Below are 19,476 nucleotides of genomic sequence, written 5' to 3'. Positions count from 1 at the left end.
CAAAAAGGCAGGAGTCAGAGCTGGACATGGCAGAGTTAAAGATGTTAAGATTTGCACTGTGTGTGACGAGGGTGGACAGGATTAGGAATAAGTATATTAGATGGTCAGCCCATTTTGGAAGGTTTGGAGACAAAGCCAGAGAGGCAAGATTACACTGGTTTGAACATGTGCTGAGGAAAGATGCAGAGTATATTGGGAAAAAGATGCTAAGGATGCTGCCTGGTAATAGGAAAAGAGGAAGGCCTAAGATAAGGTTTATGGATGTGGTGAGAGAGGACATGCAGGTGGTTGGTGTGACAGAGCAAGATGAAGAGGACAGGAAGAAATGGAAACACATGATCTGCTGTGGTGACCCCTAATGGGAGCAGCCAAAAAAAGAAGATAAAACAAACTAAACTACTAATTACTGACAAATGCATTCACATATTGAATTCCAAGAATACACTGAACTTCAATAACAAATCAGCCAACAATATTCCAATAACAGCCACAAGAACAAAAACATCAATTTTGATGCACTAATATACTAAACAAATTAGTCCATGGGCAAACGTGTCCCCACTAAACAAAAATACTAGTAAACACAGAGAACTATATGTGAAAACACGACGCAGGGCACACAAACTCAAAACGTTTAATGTAAAAATTGGTAAGCACTTTCACCACCACATCAATGGCTTCTTCAGACCATTATAAATAGAGAGAAATAAGAACAGCTTTTAAATGCATTTGCAGAGTAAAATAAGTCTGTGAAGACTGGTAGAGATGGGTGAAGGCTGCCAGCCTATTTAAATAGAACTTGGTACATAATTCTATCATTTGTAAATACTGTGAAATGTTGAATGTAAAACATTGTGGCAACATTGCCATCTGCTGTAAAGAAAGCTAAGTCAAGCATTTCTTGTTGGTCCTTTGAAATTAAAATTATTTCATCACTGCCTTTGATGTTTACAAGTCAGCAAAAGTCTGGCTAGATGAAGGCTTCCTGCCTATTGTTTTAAGGCTAAAGTTAATGACCAGAATTTACATGTGGAATGTCCTTTATTGCTCTACGTTTAAAAGAATGTAAATGCAGTTTCTGTCAGCCTGAAAACACCAGGAAAGCGTGAAATTATGTAATGTTTTATCAGAACTGCAGTTTCAATTTAAACAGAGAGAACCAGAAGGTATTAAGCATTTTTGTCTGAAAATCCAACTCAGCACTCTGCTTGTTGTCTTATGTTATTTTAGAAGTGTGTTTTCTTGTAAATAGCTAGAAGCTATAAAGATTAGACTAAGTATTTTTCTGTGATCTCAGAACTGTACAACTGATTTATTTTAAGTATTTCTGTGTAATCTCTGAACTCTTGACTAGCACTGATTGTGTAGTAGAAAGTATTGTCTTGTGGTTTTAATTATTTATTATTAAATATTTTAAAACCTTTTAACTGTGTCTGGTTTGTGTAGAGATAAACTAAGCTCTAGAGTACATTGCATATTTATAGAGTTTACTGTACAAAGCCACTCTAATAAGCTTTAACTGTTTAGTTACATCTACCAAGTGGATAATAATATGGCACAGTAATAATTGGACACCCTTTTAAGGGCCTTTGAGTAGCTGATAAATATTAGTGGGTGGTGGCAGCTGGTACTACCGTATAGTCTGGGAAAAGGGGGCACAGCTGGAAATCCTGTGCCAGCCTTCCCCAGGAGTGTCTGTGTGGTTGTATAAACTCTTATCTCAAAGTGCATGTGTGTGTGTGTGTGTGTGTGTGTGTGTGTGTGTGTGTGTGTGTGTGTGTCAGCTACTTGGGCAGGGACACAAAGCACTGGTTGGACAGAGAGGGTGCTAGAGGTTTTAGCTTGCCCACTAGGCTGAGATCTGGACCTTATAGCTATACCAGTGGGGAGTCTTATTGGGGACCTGGAGATAAAGGGAGTGACCAGCCTCAGACTGACTCTGATCTCAGTGTGCTCTTAAGGGAAATTGCACTTTACTGTATTTGTTATCTTTTCCTCTCATATGAGATGCCCTCTCTGGTGTTAGTGGTGAGGATTAAGGTTCCTTGATTGCTGGGCCAGGGCACAGGCGTCACATATTAATTGGTGGCAGTGGTGGTATATATACATCACATATTAATTAGCTGGCAAATACTAATTGGCTTGTAGTGGTGTGGGTAGAGTGAATCCTGTAGCTTATGTACATTGAGCATTGAATGTGTTTTGTACTCTAAAAGAGCCATGCAGTGAATATTCAGAGTTCAGATCACAATTGTTTTATTTCTTTTGTTAGCTTAGTTAGTCAGGGTGAGCAGGCAGCATGTCAGCAGAGGAGTATGGAAAGCTGACAAGGAGCCAGCTGGCAGAGTACCAGGCTAGGGGACTGGTGCATGGAAACCTGACTAAGGCAGACCTGATTGCAGCCTTGGTTACAGCTGCATCAGGAAACAGCAACCAGGAGGACAGTCAGACTGGCAGTGGAGATATAATTCCCTCGGAGAATGGACAGCTCAACCTTTCTGCAGTGGACTTAAAAATCCAGCTGGAGCTAAAGGGACTTGAGTTGGAGGCCAGGCATGTGGAATTAGAAGCAAATGAGAGACTGCGATGTTTGCAGGCTGAGGAGAATGAAAAACTGTTACGTCTGCAAGCTGAGGAACAAGAGAGGCAGCATGAGAAGGAGATGCTGACTGTTCACCAGAGTCATAGAGGTAATGGGGAAGGCAGCAACTGGACCCCAGAAGCACAAAAGGTCAGTAAATTTCTTCATCAGTTTAAAGAGGGGATTATTTTGATAGTTTCATTCATATGTTTGAGAGGGTATGTAAACAGTTTGAAGTTGACCAAGGGCTATGCGTACAGTTCCTGACCCCTTACTCCATGTTAAAGCTGTAACTGTTCTGTCCAAAATGCCTGATGCTGACTCTTTTGATTATACTGCTGTAAAAAATGTCTTTTAGAACTGTTTAAGCTAACACCTGAAATGTACAGGAAAAAGTATTGTGAGTATAGATGCAAGACAGATGAAAGTGTGTGTGAATATGTTGCTGAACTGAGCACTTATTTCCATAGGTGGGTGAGTGGATGTCAGGTCACCACTTTTGAAGGGCTGGCAGACCTTTTGGTGAGGGAACAAGTCCTTAGCACTTTGTCTGAGGACATGAGGATCTGGTTAGCTGATAGACAATGTGCTACTTCAGATGAGTTGGGGAAGGAGGGAGACCTATACCTGGCAAGTAGGCCAGCCCTGCACAGGAAGGGGATCACTAGTACTGCTCATGGGTCTAAAGGAACCCATGGTGGGAAGCACAGACTGCCATAACAGACTCTGCCAGTAGCAGGGGAAGCCACTAGTCCAGGTACACATCCAGGAGCTAGGGTTAAATGTTTTGAATGCAACCAGTTGGGCCATGTGGCATACAGGTGTCCATGGAAGCAAGGTGGAAAACAAAAGGTGAGAGAGCCAGTAAGTGGGAAAGACAAAATGCCAATAGCAGGTTGTCTTGAGAAAACAGGGGGTACTAAACTACTGTCCTGCAGATTTCCTGAGAGGGAAGGATTTGGATGAGGCAGTACCATGTACGTATGCAGTTACACTCGGTCAGGCTAAGAGATAAGCATGTGGGTCTAGTAGCCTGGGTGAGATCCAGACAGACTGCATACTTGCAGCCTGGACTGGTGAGGTGGTTAATTCAGGGAGGGAGCTACTCACTGAATGTGAGCCACAGCCGCATGTGAGTACTGATGTTCCCTCGGACAGAGTGACTGCAAAAGTAGAGGCGAGTAGTAGTACTACCCAGGCTGACAGTGAGGCACCACTGTCAGAGGATGCCAGACTTCCTGTGGAAGGGGAGCTGGGAAGGAATACAAGGAGAGAGTTGAGACAGGCTCAGCTCTCAGACCCTACACTGCAAGGCCTGAGTCAGGTAGCTAGGGAGGCACCCAATTCTCAATGAAAGGGGGAATCTGTATACTGGGACAAAGGGTTACTATACAGAGAGTGGACCCCTGAGGGAGGGCTAGAAGGTGAGAGAGTACAGCAGTTGGTAGCGCCTAGAGCCTACTATCTAGCACTTCTAGCCATAGCCCATGATATTCCCTTTGCAGGTCATATGGGCATAAAACATACAAAGAGGCATATTATCCAGAACTTCTATTGGCCTGGAATTTCCAGAGATGTAACAGGGTACTGCAAGACCTGTGAGCAGTGCCAAAAGGTAGGCAAGGCAGGAGACCAGGTGAGAGCTCCTTTGATGTCTTTGCCTGTGATTGAGGAGCCATTTCAGAGGGTAGCTATGGATATTGTGGGTCCTCTGAGTACCCCAGTTCCACAGGGAAAAAGTATATCCTAGTGGTAGTGGACTGTGCTACATGATACCCTGAGGCAGTGGCTTTGTCCTCCATTGAGGTAGAGAAGGTAGAAAATGCTTTGTTAGAGATTTTCAGCAGGGTAGGTTTCCCAAAAGAAATACTGACTGACAGAGGTGCCAATTTCATGTGAGACCGGCTGGCTTGTCTGTGGAAGTCCTGTGGGGTGAAACACATGAAGACCACCCCCTACCATCCCCCAGACTAATGGTCTTGTTGAGAGGTTAAACTCTACAATCAAATCCATGCTATGGGCATTTGCAGATCAGTTTAAGAGGGAGTGGGACAAATATTGCCTCATCTGTTGATTGCTTACAGAGAGGTTCCCCAGGAATCCACAGGTTTTTCACCCTTTGAGTTGCTGTATGGGCATAGGGTGTGGGGACCTCTAGATTTAATTTGAGATGAGTGGGAAGGTGAGTGTGAGTCTCACAAGGAGTCTGTTGTGGCATACATCCTAAACCACAGGATAAGGCTTGGGGAACTCATGGGCTTGGCCCAAGAGAACCTGCCAGAAGCCCAACAACAGAAAAAGGTGTGGTCTGACAGGAATGCTTGAGCTAGAGAGTATGCTGTGGGGCAGCAGGTAATGGTTCTCATTCCTGTCAGACACAACAGGCTGCAAGCAGCTTGGGGGGGACCCTACAAGGTGGTGAGAAAGGTAAGTGATGTTAACTACATGGTGGAACTGCTAGGCAGGAGGCAGGGGTACAAATTGTACCATGTTAACATGATGAAACCTTACCATGATAGGGAAACCCTTGTGCTGAGCATTTGCAGTGGATTGCAGGAGGAGTCTGAGGGAGATCTGGGGACTGATCTCCTCAGTGAGGCTCAGGCTGACACCTCAGTGGAAGGGGTAGCAATGTCCCAGCAGCTATCTCCTGCCCAGGTTCGAGAAATCTGCGCAGTGTTGCAGGAATGTGGGACACATTCACTGAGAAACCAGGGTGCACCCACCTGGTGCAGCACCAGGTGGATACAGGACCCCAAAGGCCTATTAGGCAGGCCCCTTATAGGGTGCCTGAGAGAGTCAGACAGACTCAAAGAGTGGAGGTACAGGAGATGTTGGAATTAGGGGTGATTCAAGAGTCCAACAGTCCCTGGGTCTCCCCAGTGGTGCTGGTGCCAAAGAAGGATGGCAACACCAGGTTCTGTGTGGACTACAGGAAATTAAATAGTCACACTGAGACAGATGCTTACCCTATGCCTGGGACAGATGAGGCCCTAGAGCAGCTGGGTGGGGCTAAGTATCTTACAACTACTGATCTTACCAAGGGTCACTGGCAGGTGCCCTTGACTCCCAGTGCTAGAGAGAAGTCAGCCTTTGTTACTCCTTTTGGCTTGTATGAGTTCACAAAGATGCCTTTTGGGATGAAGAATGCCCCAGCAACTTTCCAGAGGCTGGTAGATAATATCCTAGCAGAAGGGTTTGCCCTTGCTTACCTTGATGATATTGGCATCTACAGCCATTCCTGACCAGAGCACCTTCAGCATGTCTGGGAGGGCTGGGCAGACTACAGAGGGCAGGGTTAACCATTAAGCCGAGCAAATGTCAAGTGGGTATGGCGGAGGTCTCCTACCTAGAACATAGAGTGGGGAGTGGTAATATAAGGCCAGAAGCTGCCAAAGTGGAAGCCATTTAGGCATGACTTGCACCTGTTACCAAAAAGCAGGTGAGGGCATTTTTAGGGACAGTATGGTACTACAGAAAGTTCTTCCCCAGTTATAGTACCATAGCTGCTCCCCTCACAGACCTGACAAAGAAGAACAGGCCAGATAAGGTAGTGTGGACCCCAGCATGTGAGCAGGCATTCCAGAAGCTTAAGGAAGCTTTGGAGGACCCAATGTGTTAGCCAGTCCAGATTACAGCAAAGAATTTGTTGTGCAGGTGGATGCTTCTTCTTCAGAGGGGGAAGAGCACCCAGTGGTTTATCTCAGTCATAGGCTCCAACCTAGGGAGGAATGTTATGCAGCTGTAGAAAAGGGATGTCTAGCCATAGTGTGGTCACTGCAGAAACTTCAGCCTTAACTGTATGGAAGATAATGCACTGTTATGATTGATCACAACCCTCTAACATAGTTAAACAGAGCCAGTCAGAAAATTGCCAAGTTGCTAAGATGGAGCCTGGGGTTGCAAGCATATGATATGTCAGTGCAGTACTGCAGTGGGACTAGCAATGCCAATGCAGATGGGCTCTCAAGACAGGAAATGGGGTAGGTATACTCAGATAGACCTAATCCTCTCAAGCAGCGTTTCTCAAGGGTCACTTGGAAAACTAGCTTGAGTTCTCTGGGGGGGGGGGTGTGAAGACTGGTAGAGATGGGTAAAGGCTGCCAGCCTAGTCGAATAGAATTTGGTACATAATTCTATCATTTGTAAATACTGTGAAATGTTGAACTTCAAACAATGTGGCAACATTGCCATCTGCTGTAAAGAAAGCTAAGTCAAGAATTTCTTGTTGGTCTTTTGAAATTAAAATGATTTCATCACTGCCTTTGATGTTTACAAGTCGGCTCCAGTCTGGACAGATGAAGGCTTCCTGCCTATTGTTTTAAGGCTAAATTTAATTACTAGAATTTACATGTGGAATGTCCTTTATTGCTCTAAGTGTAAAGAAGGTAAATGCAGTTTCTGTCAGCCTGGAGACACCAGGAAAGTGTGAAATTATGTAATGTTTTATCAGATCTGCAGTTTCAATTTAAACAGAAAGAACCAGAGGGCATTAAGCGTTTTTGTCTGAACATCCAACTCAGCACTCTGCATGTTGTCTTATGTAAGTTATTTTAGGTGTGTTTTCTTGTAGATAGCTAGAAGCTATAATGATTAGACTAAGTGTTTTTCTGTGATGTCAGAACTGTACTACTGATTTATTTTAAGTATTTCTGTGTGATCTCTGAACTCTTGACTAGCACTGACTGTGTAGTAGAAAGTATTATCTTGTGGTTTTAATTATTTATTATTAAATATTTTAAAACCTTTTACCTGTGGCTGGTTTGTGTAGAGATAAGCTAAGCTCTAGAGTACATTGCATATTTATAGAGTTTACTGTACAAAGCCACTCTAATAAGCTTTGACTGTTTAGTCACATCTACCAATTGGATAATATTGCACAGTAATAATTGGACACCCTTTTAAGGGCCTTTGAGTAGCTGATAAATATTAGTGGGTGGTGGCAGCTGGTACTACCATATAGTCTGGGAAAAGGGGGCACAGCTGGAGAACATGTGCCAGCCTTCCCCAGGAGTGTCTGTGTGGTTGTATAAACTCTTATCTCAAAATGCATGTTTGTGTGTGTGTAATACTTGGACAGGGACACAAAGCACTGGTTGGACAGAGAGGGTGCTAGAGGTTTTAGCTTGCCCACTAGGCTGAGATCTGGGCCCTATAGTTGTGCCAGTGGAGAGTATTATTGGGGAACTAGAGAGCAAGGGAGCGACCAGCCCCAGACTGAATGTGATATCTGTGTGCTCTTAAGGGAAATTACACTTTACTGTGTGTATTTATTATCTTTTCCTCTCATATGAGATGACTTCTCTGGTGTTAGTGGTGAGGATTGAGGCTCCTTGATTGCTGGGCCAGGGCACAGGTGTCACAAAGGCAATAAAAACATTACTCACAGTTACAAACTCCATTACTAGGTTTCCCTGACAGTCTGCGTAAGAATGCAATGACGTCACTAGAATCTTTCAAAATGTCTTAAAAGGCTAGCAACTATCTACCACAATTGAAACCATGCATATCTAGCTACAACAAATATAAATACATTAGTAGATCAATATATGCTAAATACATAGAAATAATAATAAAAACAACAATGACAATAGTAACACTAAAATTAGTTTATCTAGACCAAACAAAACTATTTACATAGACACCAGGAGCTCAAGACTGGTTTAATAGACATCATCCCATTCAGCTCTGACCCCTTATCTGCTCTCAACTTTAAAATCCATCTTAGCTCTGCTTTTTCTGTCCTATTTTCTATATCTACATATATAGATATGTATATATATATATATAATGTATATATACATTCTCATTTACAGTTTCTATTACTCTAAATTTGAACTCATGTAACTGACCACTTTCTAAGGTATATCTGGCAAGTACACTAATTCCATTCCCCGTTTTCATGTGGTATAAGTGTTCCCTGACCCGCTCCCTCAGTATCCAGTTAGTCTTTCCTATATAAAATCTTTTACAGCATCCCCACTTTGCCACACAGACCAATTTTTTTGTCAAACAGTCTGCCTTAACCTTAAATTTAAAGTTTTTGGATGTATCAGGATGTATGAAAACAGCATCTCCAATCATATATCGGCAGTAATTGCAGTGGTTTCAGGGGAATGTCCCTAAATCCGCATCCGACTTCTCTCTACTACTGTCTAGATAGCAAAGCATTCATTTAAGGGACTTACAATTTTTAAAACAAAAATGAGGAACCTCTCATCTATCTATTTTCTCATCACTAAGAAGCAGGGGCCTGTGTAATGTGATAGATAGTTGCTAGCCTTTTAAGACATTTTGAAAGATTCTAGTCACGTTTATGTGTGCCTTCTGTCATGTTTCCACATATAGTTTTCTCTGTGAATTCTGATGCACTGTTTAGAAACTCATTTGGCCAAACATAAAGCGGAAACACACGTAACATAACCAAACAGGCAAACATTACTTCTTTTAATAAATGAGTTACTACAATTGGCAATAATATTCAGCACAGAGCAAATGCCTTGAATAAGTGATCCAAAGATTATTTTAAACAACAAGGCAAAATACATCAGTTTTCTTTTCTAAAAAAAAAATTTTTAAGTTTTGAATATATTGTTGTCATGTTGATACCTATAACCACTAGATTTTCCCCCTTACTCATTATGTCTGCTATTACTTGTGTTAGTTTTTCCTCCATTTACTTGTCTACTGTGTATCCTTCTGTAGAGTATTTTATCCTATAAATTCTGATGGACTTGCATAATATCTGTGCTATATTACTTTTTGTTCATTGTGCATTATATTGCATGTCATTCTAATCTTTATTGTTTTGGAGATTTTCTAACCAAGCTGTCATTCTAATCCTTATTGTTTTGGAGATTTTCTAACCAAGCTGCCATTCTAATCCTTATTGTTTTGGAGATTTTCTAACCAAGCTGTCATTCTAATCCTTATTGTTTTGGAGATTTTCTAACCAAGCCTCTAATGAAAATGCGCCTATCCCATTGGACAAGCCTGACAACAAAATATATATTTAAACATACAAGAGTAAATAAATAAATAAATATTTAACTTATATTTATGTCCACAGTTTTTGGACTCCTTACTGATACATAAGATGGCTTTCCTATTACACATAAATTGTAAAGTGACTAGTGTACAAATTTTGGAATTCTGAAACTAGTTATGCAGAACCCACTAGCTTGAAACAAACTGGTGATATTTTTTACAGCTATTTTAGTTTAATGGATTTGTACTGTCTTTCATTTGTTCAGTGTTTTTTCTCATTCATCTCCTTATTTGTTGCTCTTTTCATTGATTCAACACACCTCATGAAAGAGGAGAATAATTATTTCTATATTTGTTCCATTGGATTTGCAATTCATGTTATCAGAATTTTGACTCCCCCTTACCCATTTGATTTATTTCACTCCCAGTGCAATAATACTGTTTCAGCAGTGCATCTGCTTCAAATGGAACATTACACATACTTTGTGCTCTGGAAGCTCCTTAGATATTTTTTCCATTTATATTAGATGGTTATTTTTTGTTTAGCATAAACTGAAATAGTTATTTTGGCTATGATGTAAATTTTCCACTATGCAAATACAACCACACCTGTCCTTGTTTCGCCACAGTGATGTAGCACTATAAACAACTGGAACTCCCACAGGAACACAAACTCTCATTACCATAATGAAGTAATGACCTTAGCTGTGCTGTCATGCTTAATGAACAAATTTTTTTTGAAACGCATTCAGGTATGATGGTGATGACAATACAACAGGGTGCGGTTGCCCATCTGCTTAACAGCTCTTTAGTACAGCATTTCTCTTCTGTGTTGTATAACACTGTCATGCTACACAGAGCTCATACCCATCTGAAGTATTTGTGCAGATAGCATCATTGTGTACTATGCACATCTATTTGCCCTTCACTGAAGATGACAGCTTTCTATCTGCTACTCAGTACCACTATCCCTGTCTATGAATCAAAGTAATGAATGGCAGCATGTTAAACACAGCATGCAGAATGCAGTTTAGATAACTGCACACCATGGGTCTGATTCCAAAAGACTTGCTCTTGGGGTAAGTGACAAGCTGCAGTGTAAGCATTTCCCAATTCCTATAGAATTTCTGTCAATGCAAGTAACATACTTCAGTGAAAGCTTGCTTTACAGATGGGCCTTAAACTAGAGTAAGCAACTTATACTGACGGCAAGTCTTTTCAAATCAAGGCAGACTTACACCAGAGTAAATCACTTACTTGGAACCTACCTGTAAATCTATCAACAGTCTGTCCAATTCATATGTCTAATAGATAAGAATTCAATATATAATTTAGGTGCTTATACACACTATGGGATTGAAAACACTGAGTGGATCAACCTGCATCTCTCAGTCTCTCAATGATGCACTAATTATAACATATAATTAATGTACGTTACAGAGTTTCTGTTTAAAATTGCTCCTTAGTTTTCTGCACTTTCTTAAATGAAACATTTCAGGGTTACTTCAGTTTTTCTAATTTGTTTTATAGTGTTGTTCATGAATAGAAATAAAATAATAATGTCTCTCACAATTCTGTGATTTAGGTCTTTAGAACTTTCTAGCAACACTCCTTTAGAAGTGATTTGAAAGAACAACCAGAAGATTCATCAGTACCCATTTTAGCCATTCAGACGCCTGAAGTGTATTAACTACACTTAAAAAATGTAACATATCTCCACGGCTACTGTTCAGCCTGCAGTTGTTGCTTCACTTGTCATTGTACTTTAAAATGGCATAGATGTCTGGAATATTCCTCTTCAGCAGTCACCTGTTTCTTCTGCCTAACACAAAAACATATAACACATGAACATTAGTATTATGTAAATCTGTTAGACTGAGATACAACACACTAACGTATTCAGCACATCAGTGTATTCCATGCCTCAAAGAAAACTAGTGTCGGTCACAATGACCTCACATTCAGTCCTTTCTCTCTCACAGATTTTAAAGCTTTACTGTCAGGCAGTGTGTTTTTTTCTTTCTCCTTCTAACTTTGAGTTGCAGTCATTGGAAGAAAGTTCTGCAGTCAACTTGAAAACATCTTTAACAAAAAGAAAAAATAGAAAAAGGGGAAAACACAGGATAGAAAAATAAAAAAATTTATTATGGGAACTGTAAACATCAGACTTCCACAAGAAAATCAAGCATCAGTCCTCCACTAGAAAATTAATAAAGCTTGAATAAAATATTTATTTTAATGTTATCTTAAACAAATGACCATGACCCTACCAAAAGGTAATATTTTCAACTGAAATTTTAAGAATCTATGAATGTATGTCACTGAATCTGTATAACAGAATCAAAAGACAATTTGCGCAAATTATTCTGAAACAACATTTACAAATGAAATGGTGCAGTGTCACAACATTTAGACAGAAGAGTACCTAAATGATGAACCTGAAAATTTTGCAACAAACTTCTACAAAGCATTAATGGTATAGATATAAACCCAACTGCTTCCCAAGCAACTGATTTTTTAGCTCTCTCATTGCTTCTTGCTTGGTGTTGCTTCAATGGCTCCCCACTAGAATATAATGTAGCATGCCCTTTGGATGAGAAAAACATGTCTGCTGCTTTCCAACTGCCTGAGGCTGGAACTTGTTGCACAGCCCTGGAGAGTAATTCCTGAAATGAAATTTGCCCATTCTCACCCAACCCTAACTTCATGGTCAACTCCTTCATGGCCTCTTATGAAATCTCAACTCTATAATCCTCCAGATGAAACATGTGTTAAGTTTATCAGGTTAGTGCAAATTAAACTTTATGCCATTAATTTTACACATTGCCTGGACTGGAAAGTAAGTTGTAGTCTAGCACAGGGAAGCCCATTTCAATAAACACCTTAGTGCTTCTACCATTGCATCATCCCTGAGACAAGAAGTGGCAGATGTGACTATGATTTGTCTCTATTGCCTGGTAACTTCATGACCTGAGGAACAATGTGCTATATGAGCTGTCTGTATGATTATCTCAGCCTTGGGCAACTTGGTCAGCTGCAAACCCTCAACATCAGCTTTAACCATTGAGAAGTAATTGCTAAAAGAATGGCCCAAGGATCTGGGGTGCTCTGCTAGTGAGAGGTCTGTTGGAGGAGGTATAGCCACCCACCTTTACTTCCTGTATTCTATTTGTCAGGCAGCTTACTATCCAATAATTTACACAGGGTTTAACATTTAGCCAGGCAAGTTTATCTGCAATGCCTGAGTGTGGGATCAGATTAAAAAAACTTTCTGAGGTACAGATATGCAGTGTACACTGACTTGCCTCTTCCATTGCCTCAGTGGCTTTTTCAAAGAAATCATCCAGATTAAGTAGGTAAGACCTGCTATCTCTGAAAATCTGAAATGGGTTTGGTCAAGAGTCTGCTGATTACCTATATCCCCATATATTAGTAAAATAATGCTTCTTTCCATAGCCTTACAGAGGAGCCTGGTTAGGCTTATGGATCTATAATTACACAGCTCCATTAAGACATCACCTTTGTGCAAGTAAATGACTACTGCTGTTCTTCATTCATCTGGCACAATGCCTGCTTTAATGTCAGTAATTAATATCCTCTGTAGAGTTTCTAATAAGTCTTGTTTTAGGCTAACTAGTAGGCATCCTGTTATGTTATCCAACCCCACAGATGTAGTATTGTTGGCCTTAAATAGTGCCTTCAGAACTTGTTCTTGGTAGATTTGATAGGGTTGTAGATGTAGGTTTATGTTGAGAATATTAAAGGAGACAGGGGTGAAGTTAGATCTCATTTTGACAGACAATGGATTGGCTATGTTCCCCAGGTCTGAGTATATGACATAATTTACTATTAGTGCTGCGCAGTGTCAAGCATTTTTTTCTGAGGTTTCTAACATAGTTAAAGAAGTATCTGTGGTTATCTTTCACCTGGATGGCTTTTTTACCTCATATGTGGCTCTTGGTTGACTTTATTACTATCTGGAGTTCTTTGTTTAGCTTAGTAAGAGGGCTTTTGACTTCTTGAGATTTAGATTTATTTTCACTTTCAATTATTTTTTTTATTACAGCGCCTGTTTATCTCAAGGTTCCACCACAGAGGTTATTTTTGAATTTTGCAATGTGTTTGTTTCTCAGACAGACATATGCATGCAGCTATGTACACATATATATAGTTTGGCAGTAAAGGATTCTGTATAAGCAGGGGAGTCATCAAGGTGGAAGACGCTTTTGAATTTAGCCAGGTCATTGTCAGTTTTAGTAAATTCGCCTTTGCATAATCTCAGAACATCAAGGTATTGAAGGATGCATCAGGCTTTACAGTAACACAAATGTGACGTAGTTGTGGTCAGATTTGTCCAGGGATGAGGTTACAGTTAGTGGGGAGCAGAACTAACATACTGGTAAGGGACAAGTCCAGGTTATTATGAAACCTGGTTGGGGTGTGAACTAACTGCCCCAAAGAGTTTGTGCTGTTGAAGTCCAGAAATCTCTGAGAGGACATGTATGTGGATATATAAGTCATGAAGTTTATGGAAGAATAGTTGAAGTCTCCTATGAAGATGATGTTTGGCTTTGACTCCATAACACTTAGGTAGCAAATGGGACATTAAGACAGTCCTGCAATTAACTATGATGTGATAAGTGATTTTGTTCATAAAAAGTTGGACTTTTATTTGTTTAATATGGTGGGCCTATATGAGGGATAGTCTTTGAAGCCCTGCACTGATGGAGTGCTTTCAAGATTGTGAACCCTGTGTCTATGTCTGTGATGATACATGTGTCAACGCTTTTCCAGGATAAGTAGTACCTGCAGAGTGTGGACATTTTTTTATTTTTTTAGGCTCCTAGCTTTGCCCCTCCCCCGGGCACCACCTTACTCATGTATGTTAACCTTAACATTCATCCCGACAGTAATCCTACGCATTATGTTACTAAAACTCATTCCTTAACAATATCACTATACAAAACAAAATGACACATAAATTACACAACACCAAACATGCACAACGCTGAATCTGTTCTCTTCCTAACCATTATTCTAATCCTAACCTATGAACATTTTTGCATGTGCAGCAATTGCTATAATGCAGTCTTGCACACCTTCACAACCACAAACCTTTCATTTATTTTCCCTGGACTGTCCTACTTGCCTTATAACATTAAATTCAACCATATGTGTTCCACAGAAATGAGCATTTACACATTTGTGCATTTTCATTTTTTTATACCAACAAAAGCTTTCCATGCAAATGAATATTCAACCTTTTGATTTAACAGCCATGCAGATACATAGCGTGACAGATAGAAGACCCATATAGCTAGACAGACAGACAGAGAGAGATATACAGCCATATAGATAGATAAATAGTTAGACAGCCATATAGATAGACAGACAGTCATACAGTTAGGTAGATAGGCAGATAGATACTAAGTAGGTAGGTAGATAGATTGATGATAAGTAGGCAGATAGATAATAGGTATATAGATAGATTGATAGGCAGGCAGACAAACGTATAGATAGCTAGACAGACAGCAATATAGACAGATATATACGTATATATGTATATTTGTATATAACAAATTCTTTTTAGCCTCCTAGAAGTACTGGCATTTATTTTTAATGTCTACTAAATCAGACTGCTGTTCCTCATTAAGATCAAATAAACTAAATTCTTGTTGCATCATCACCTGCCAAATGGAAGAATGCTGAAACCCAGACTTCTTTACTCTTTGAGACAACCATGAGGTGATGCTGTAAAGATTAAACTTCTGCACCGATTGCTTCCAAGTTTCTGCCAAGTTACCCTAAGGAACTAATTAATCCGTCAATCTTTATGGTAGAATGGAACATATAATCCATCTACAGCAGCTAAGTGCAACAAAATGGTGAATGTTTTAAACAGTTCTGTGAGTTCACAGTTTGCAAAAAAATATTGTCTGTTTTGAATGTAATTAGATATTATATGGCTTCTGAAGTTTAGTTGTGTCACGTTAATTATACTGATTACAGCTAGGATTTTAGATTGTTTGTTGGTTTTTTTTTGGCTCATTTCTGCCAGTTTGCGTTCACATTTACATCAAAATGTTACTTTTACTGTATGTAGAAATTGTTTTTAGATAAATGACCAATTGTCCAAACATTCCTTTCATTTTATTATTTGTAATTAATGTTGTTTTGTTTTACAGTTTTGCTCATTGTTTAGGGAATTTTACAATAACAAAAATACCATTGCTAGTGCATTGAATACATCATTGTGTAACATTTTTGCAGTTCTTAAATCTACATTGCACCAGGCTGACGCAACCACTGGTGATATATGCATGGCTAGAGATGCAAAACTCCATGGAATTTTAATGCTGCCATGACTTCTACTACCCTGATGTGATATTATGTATCACTGCTCTGCTGTGGAGTCAATGTATGTTAGTACCCAATGAATGAACAGGTGGTTACTCTGCAGCTGTTAGGCCACTGTTTTTAATGTAATGGCAGCAGCAGTGTATAAGCTAGACACAGTGGCATGACATCCTGAGTGTGCTAGCCTTATAAGATTCTTAAAGTCACACTGCACTATACATTATATTAATGACAGCAGCTGAGATGTGTGAAATCCATAATCTACAAGGGAGGAAAATATATGTAATCATAAAAAATACAGAATACATTTTCACTGAGATTTTTGCATTTCATTTCCCTGATGAGAATATATCAGACAAAATGTAGCTAGATGTTCATACATAAAGGATATCTGATTATGATAAATTATTTCATAAGTGCAAATTCAGTTTCTATATTCTAATTGCTTATCATTACTAGCAGGCTACTAATTTGATTATGGACTATTTCCCCACGTCAGGCTCATTGATGAAGATTCCATATGCATTTTTTTTATCTTGAAAGGAGTAGTATGTTACAAAATATAATTGGTATGAATGATGTAAGCACAGAAATATGTTGATGTGGGTTATAATTATTTTTTTTTATTTCTAGATGCAGCTCTTTGCATCAAGCACAATTTCCCTTAAGTACACACAGGGAACATACTCAGTCCAGTGTCTGGGTTTCCCTCTCTCTCTTTCCAGGCACTCAGTAAGACTCCCTACTGTCACAGCTGTAGAGTTGAGTTCTCAGCCAAGTGTCCAAGCCAGGTCCTCATAAACCCTGTCTGTGAAACCAGTGCTCTCTGTTCCTACTCCAAGTTGCTGACAGACACACTCTTGGAAATTTGATTTGCAAACACACATCTGGGAAAGGCTGGCACAGATTTCTTCACTCTGATACCCTTTGCCCAGACTATAAGATAGTTACTGCCACCAGACAGTCCAAAGCCAGCTACTCTAAGGCTTTTACAAGGGTAACCAATTATACCAAGTGAAATTAATATTAATATAAATGGTAGTGTTTGACCATTGTGACAAGGCTCTCAGGAGTGGCCACAGTGTCACCAAATAAATATAAGTACTAATCACTCTCAAACATTAAAATATTCTCTAAAGGACCAGCCACAATGAGAATTTTAAATATATTTAATAATAAATAATAAAAGAGCTTGAAAATACTAAATATCCATTTACAATAAACACCAGAGTTTAATCACAGGAAATATTAAAAATAACACAGAGGAATAAACTGACACAGATACAGAAAAATAGTACCTAACTTATTTCATTATATTATCCTGACTGATATAAAGAATTAGTTTTCTCTGGTTACTTACTAAACAAGGCAAGATGAAGTGTGTGAGAGATCTTCCTTTGTCAGTTTTCAAAAACAGGCTGCCATGAGACTTCAGTCTCATCCAGTATTAAAACATAATTTTTGTGCTGGATTACAGAATGACATCGCATATATCTGGTTATCTAACTTCTGGTTCCCATACTACCCCCTTTACTAGAAACTGAACCAGAATCTCACACATATGTATTACTATGCACACAGAGCTTTGCTGAGATATTTTACAGCTTTTGGAAGTCATAAAACAATTTAAACCTTCTACCCTTCCAGAGTAGCAATTAGTTCACCCCCAAGGACAATACAGAAGGCTTCCTACTACATATGTTTTATCTCTGCCTGCATTGAGACCTATAAGATACAATATTTATGGCCTAAATTAAGTAATTTAATTTTAGGATATTATTCTAAACGTTAGCTGAGGCTGAGCTTATCCTCTTCTCTTCCAGTATCCTCTGTTACAATATTAATTTCAATAGTTACAATACAGTCTGACATACAGGTGTATTTCCTTTTTCTGTCCAACAGAACCCACTCTTGGTACATTTTTTAACAAACGCAGTTTTACAAATACATTTCCAATTCAGCCTTCTGCACAAATTAGTTTGATATAAAAATGGCATATAATTCTTTACAAAACTTCAGCTAGCTATGCTAGCATATGTTACACATCCACTGCCCTACTTCTACTGGCATAGCTGGCAATACCTCATATCATCACAGTCATCACTTCAAATGTTAATCAGTGTGCTTAAATGCCAAATAACAATGTAAGAATCTAGTCCTGCATTTTTGTTGTATTATTATAGTATATAATAAAACAGATAGCAGTGAAACTAAAGTCAGTGTGAGATGCTGTGACAGGAGACGGGAGGAGTTTGGTGGTTATCAGAAATAACTGTAGAGATGCAATTAGTACCTGTCAACTGTGTGTGAGTCTAGAAGGTATTTGAGAAAAGAGACAAAAGCAATCTGCCCTCATGGTTAGTAGTAAGACAAGCTAGAAAAAAGTGTGAAGATGTGTGTGTGTTTGTGTAAGAAAATAAGGGAGGGAAAAGTGAAAGGGTCAAAGATGGGCCACACATAAGGACAGAGTCTTTTTAAACCAAAAAAATATGTAATTTATATGTGTGTATGGGTCTACTTCTAAATCCCAAAGACCACATTACCAAAGACAAAAATCCCAAGATGAAAACCACTAAGTCTTGGAAACCCAAATGGCAATGTTTTACCATGGTAAGTAAACAGTTGGCCACTGTTAAACAGAAAGCACGCTGAGGCCAACATGCCCTTTCTCCACTGTATTGTCACCCCGAAGTTGGTATATTAATTTAAGGGGGCTGTGTGGGTTGTACCCCCCCCACATTGGCTGGTGTTGGGGGTGTAGACCCCACCCACATGGATGTTAATTACCTCAGCATTCTTTCCATTTCACATTGGACAAGTGTGTACTTACCATGGTCAAATGCCGACATTTGGGTTTTCACAGTTTCATGACTGTGGCTTTGGGAATTTCATCTTCAGTAATGTGGTCTTCAGGATTTAGAAGTAGACCTGTGTGTCGACACACACACACACACACACACACACACACACACACACACACACACACACACACACACACACAGACATTTTCCTTCCGGAAAGTGTGTACTACCCTTAAGGCTAGAAAACAACCTTTCTTGGATACTATTTTTCATTGTCTGATTACATCTATCTATATCTATATCTGTCTGTAGATAGATAGATATAGATATAGATATACACACACACACACTGACATACACACACACAGAATGCCCTTGATGCGGGTATCAAAACTATTTGTGATTTTCTCTGAATTAAACATTTGATACTGCATAAGATAATGTGTATTTAAGTATAATACAATCTAGCTTAGTTATGTTCATTTTGTTTTGAGAAAAAAAATGCTCAAGAACCACCCTTATTTTTACAAGAGGGCATAGAAAAGTGTTTCTGTTTCATCTCTTGAAATCTACCAATCATATGCAGACAATAAATGTGAAGCTCTTCTCATATCACATTTATAAACTATATTCATTCCAAATGCCTTTTGATATGTACTCCTTATTCATGCTCTGTACAATGTGCTGAATCTAAACATATGGTAATGATTTTTTATGTATGCATTTTGGTCTTAGAAGTTCATAATCAAC

This window comes from Protopterus annectens, chromosome 16.part0 (genome assembly GCF_019279795.1).
Source record: "Protopterus annectens isolate FY-2018-M chromosome 16.part0, PAN1.0, whole genome shotgun sequence".
NCBI classification, from domain to species: domain Eukaryota; kingdom Metazoa; phylum Chordata; order Ceratodontiformes; family Protopteridae; genus Protopterus; species Protopterus annectens.
This window is presented reverse-complemented; position numbering follows the sequence as displayed.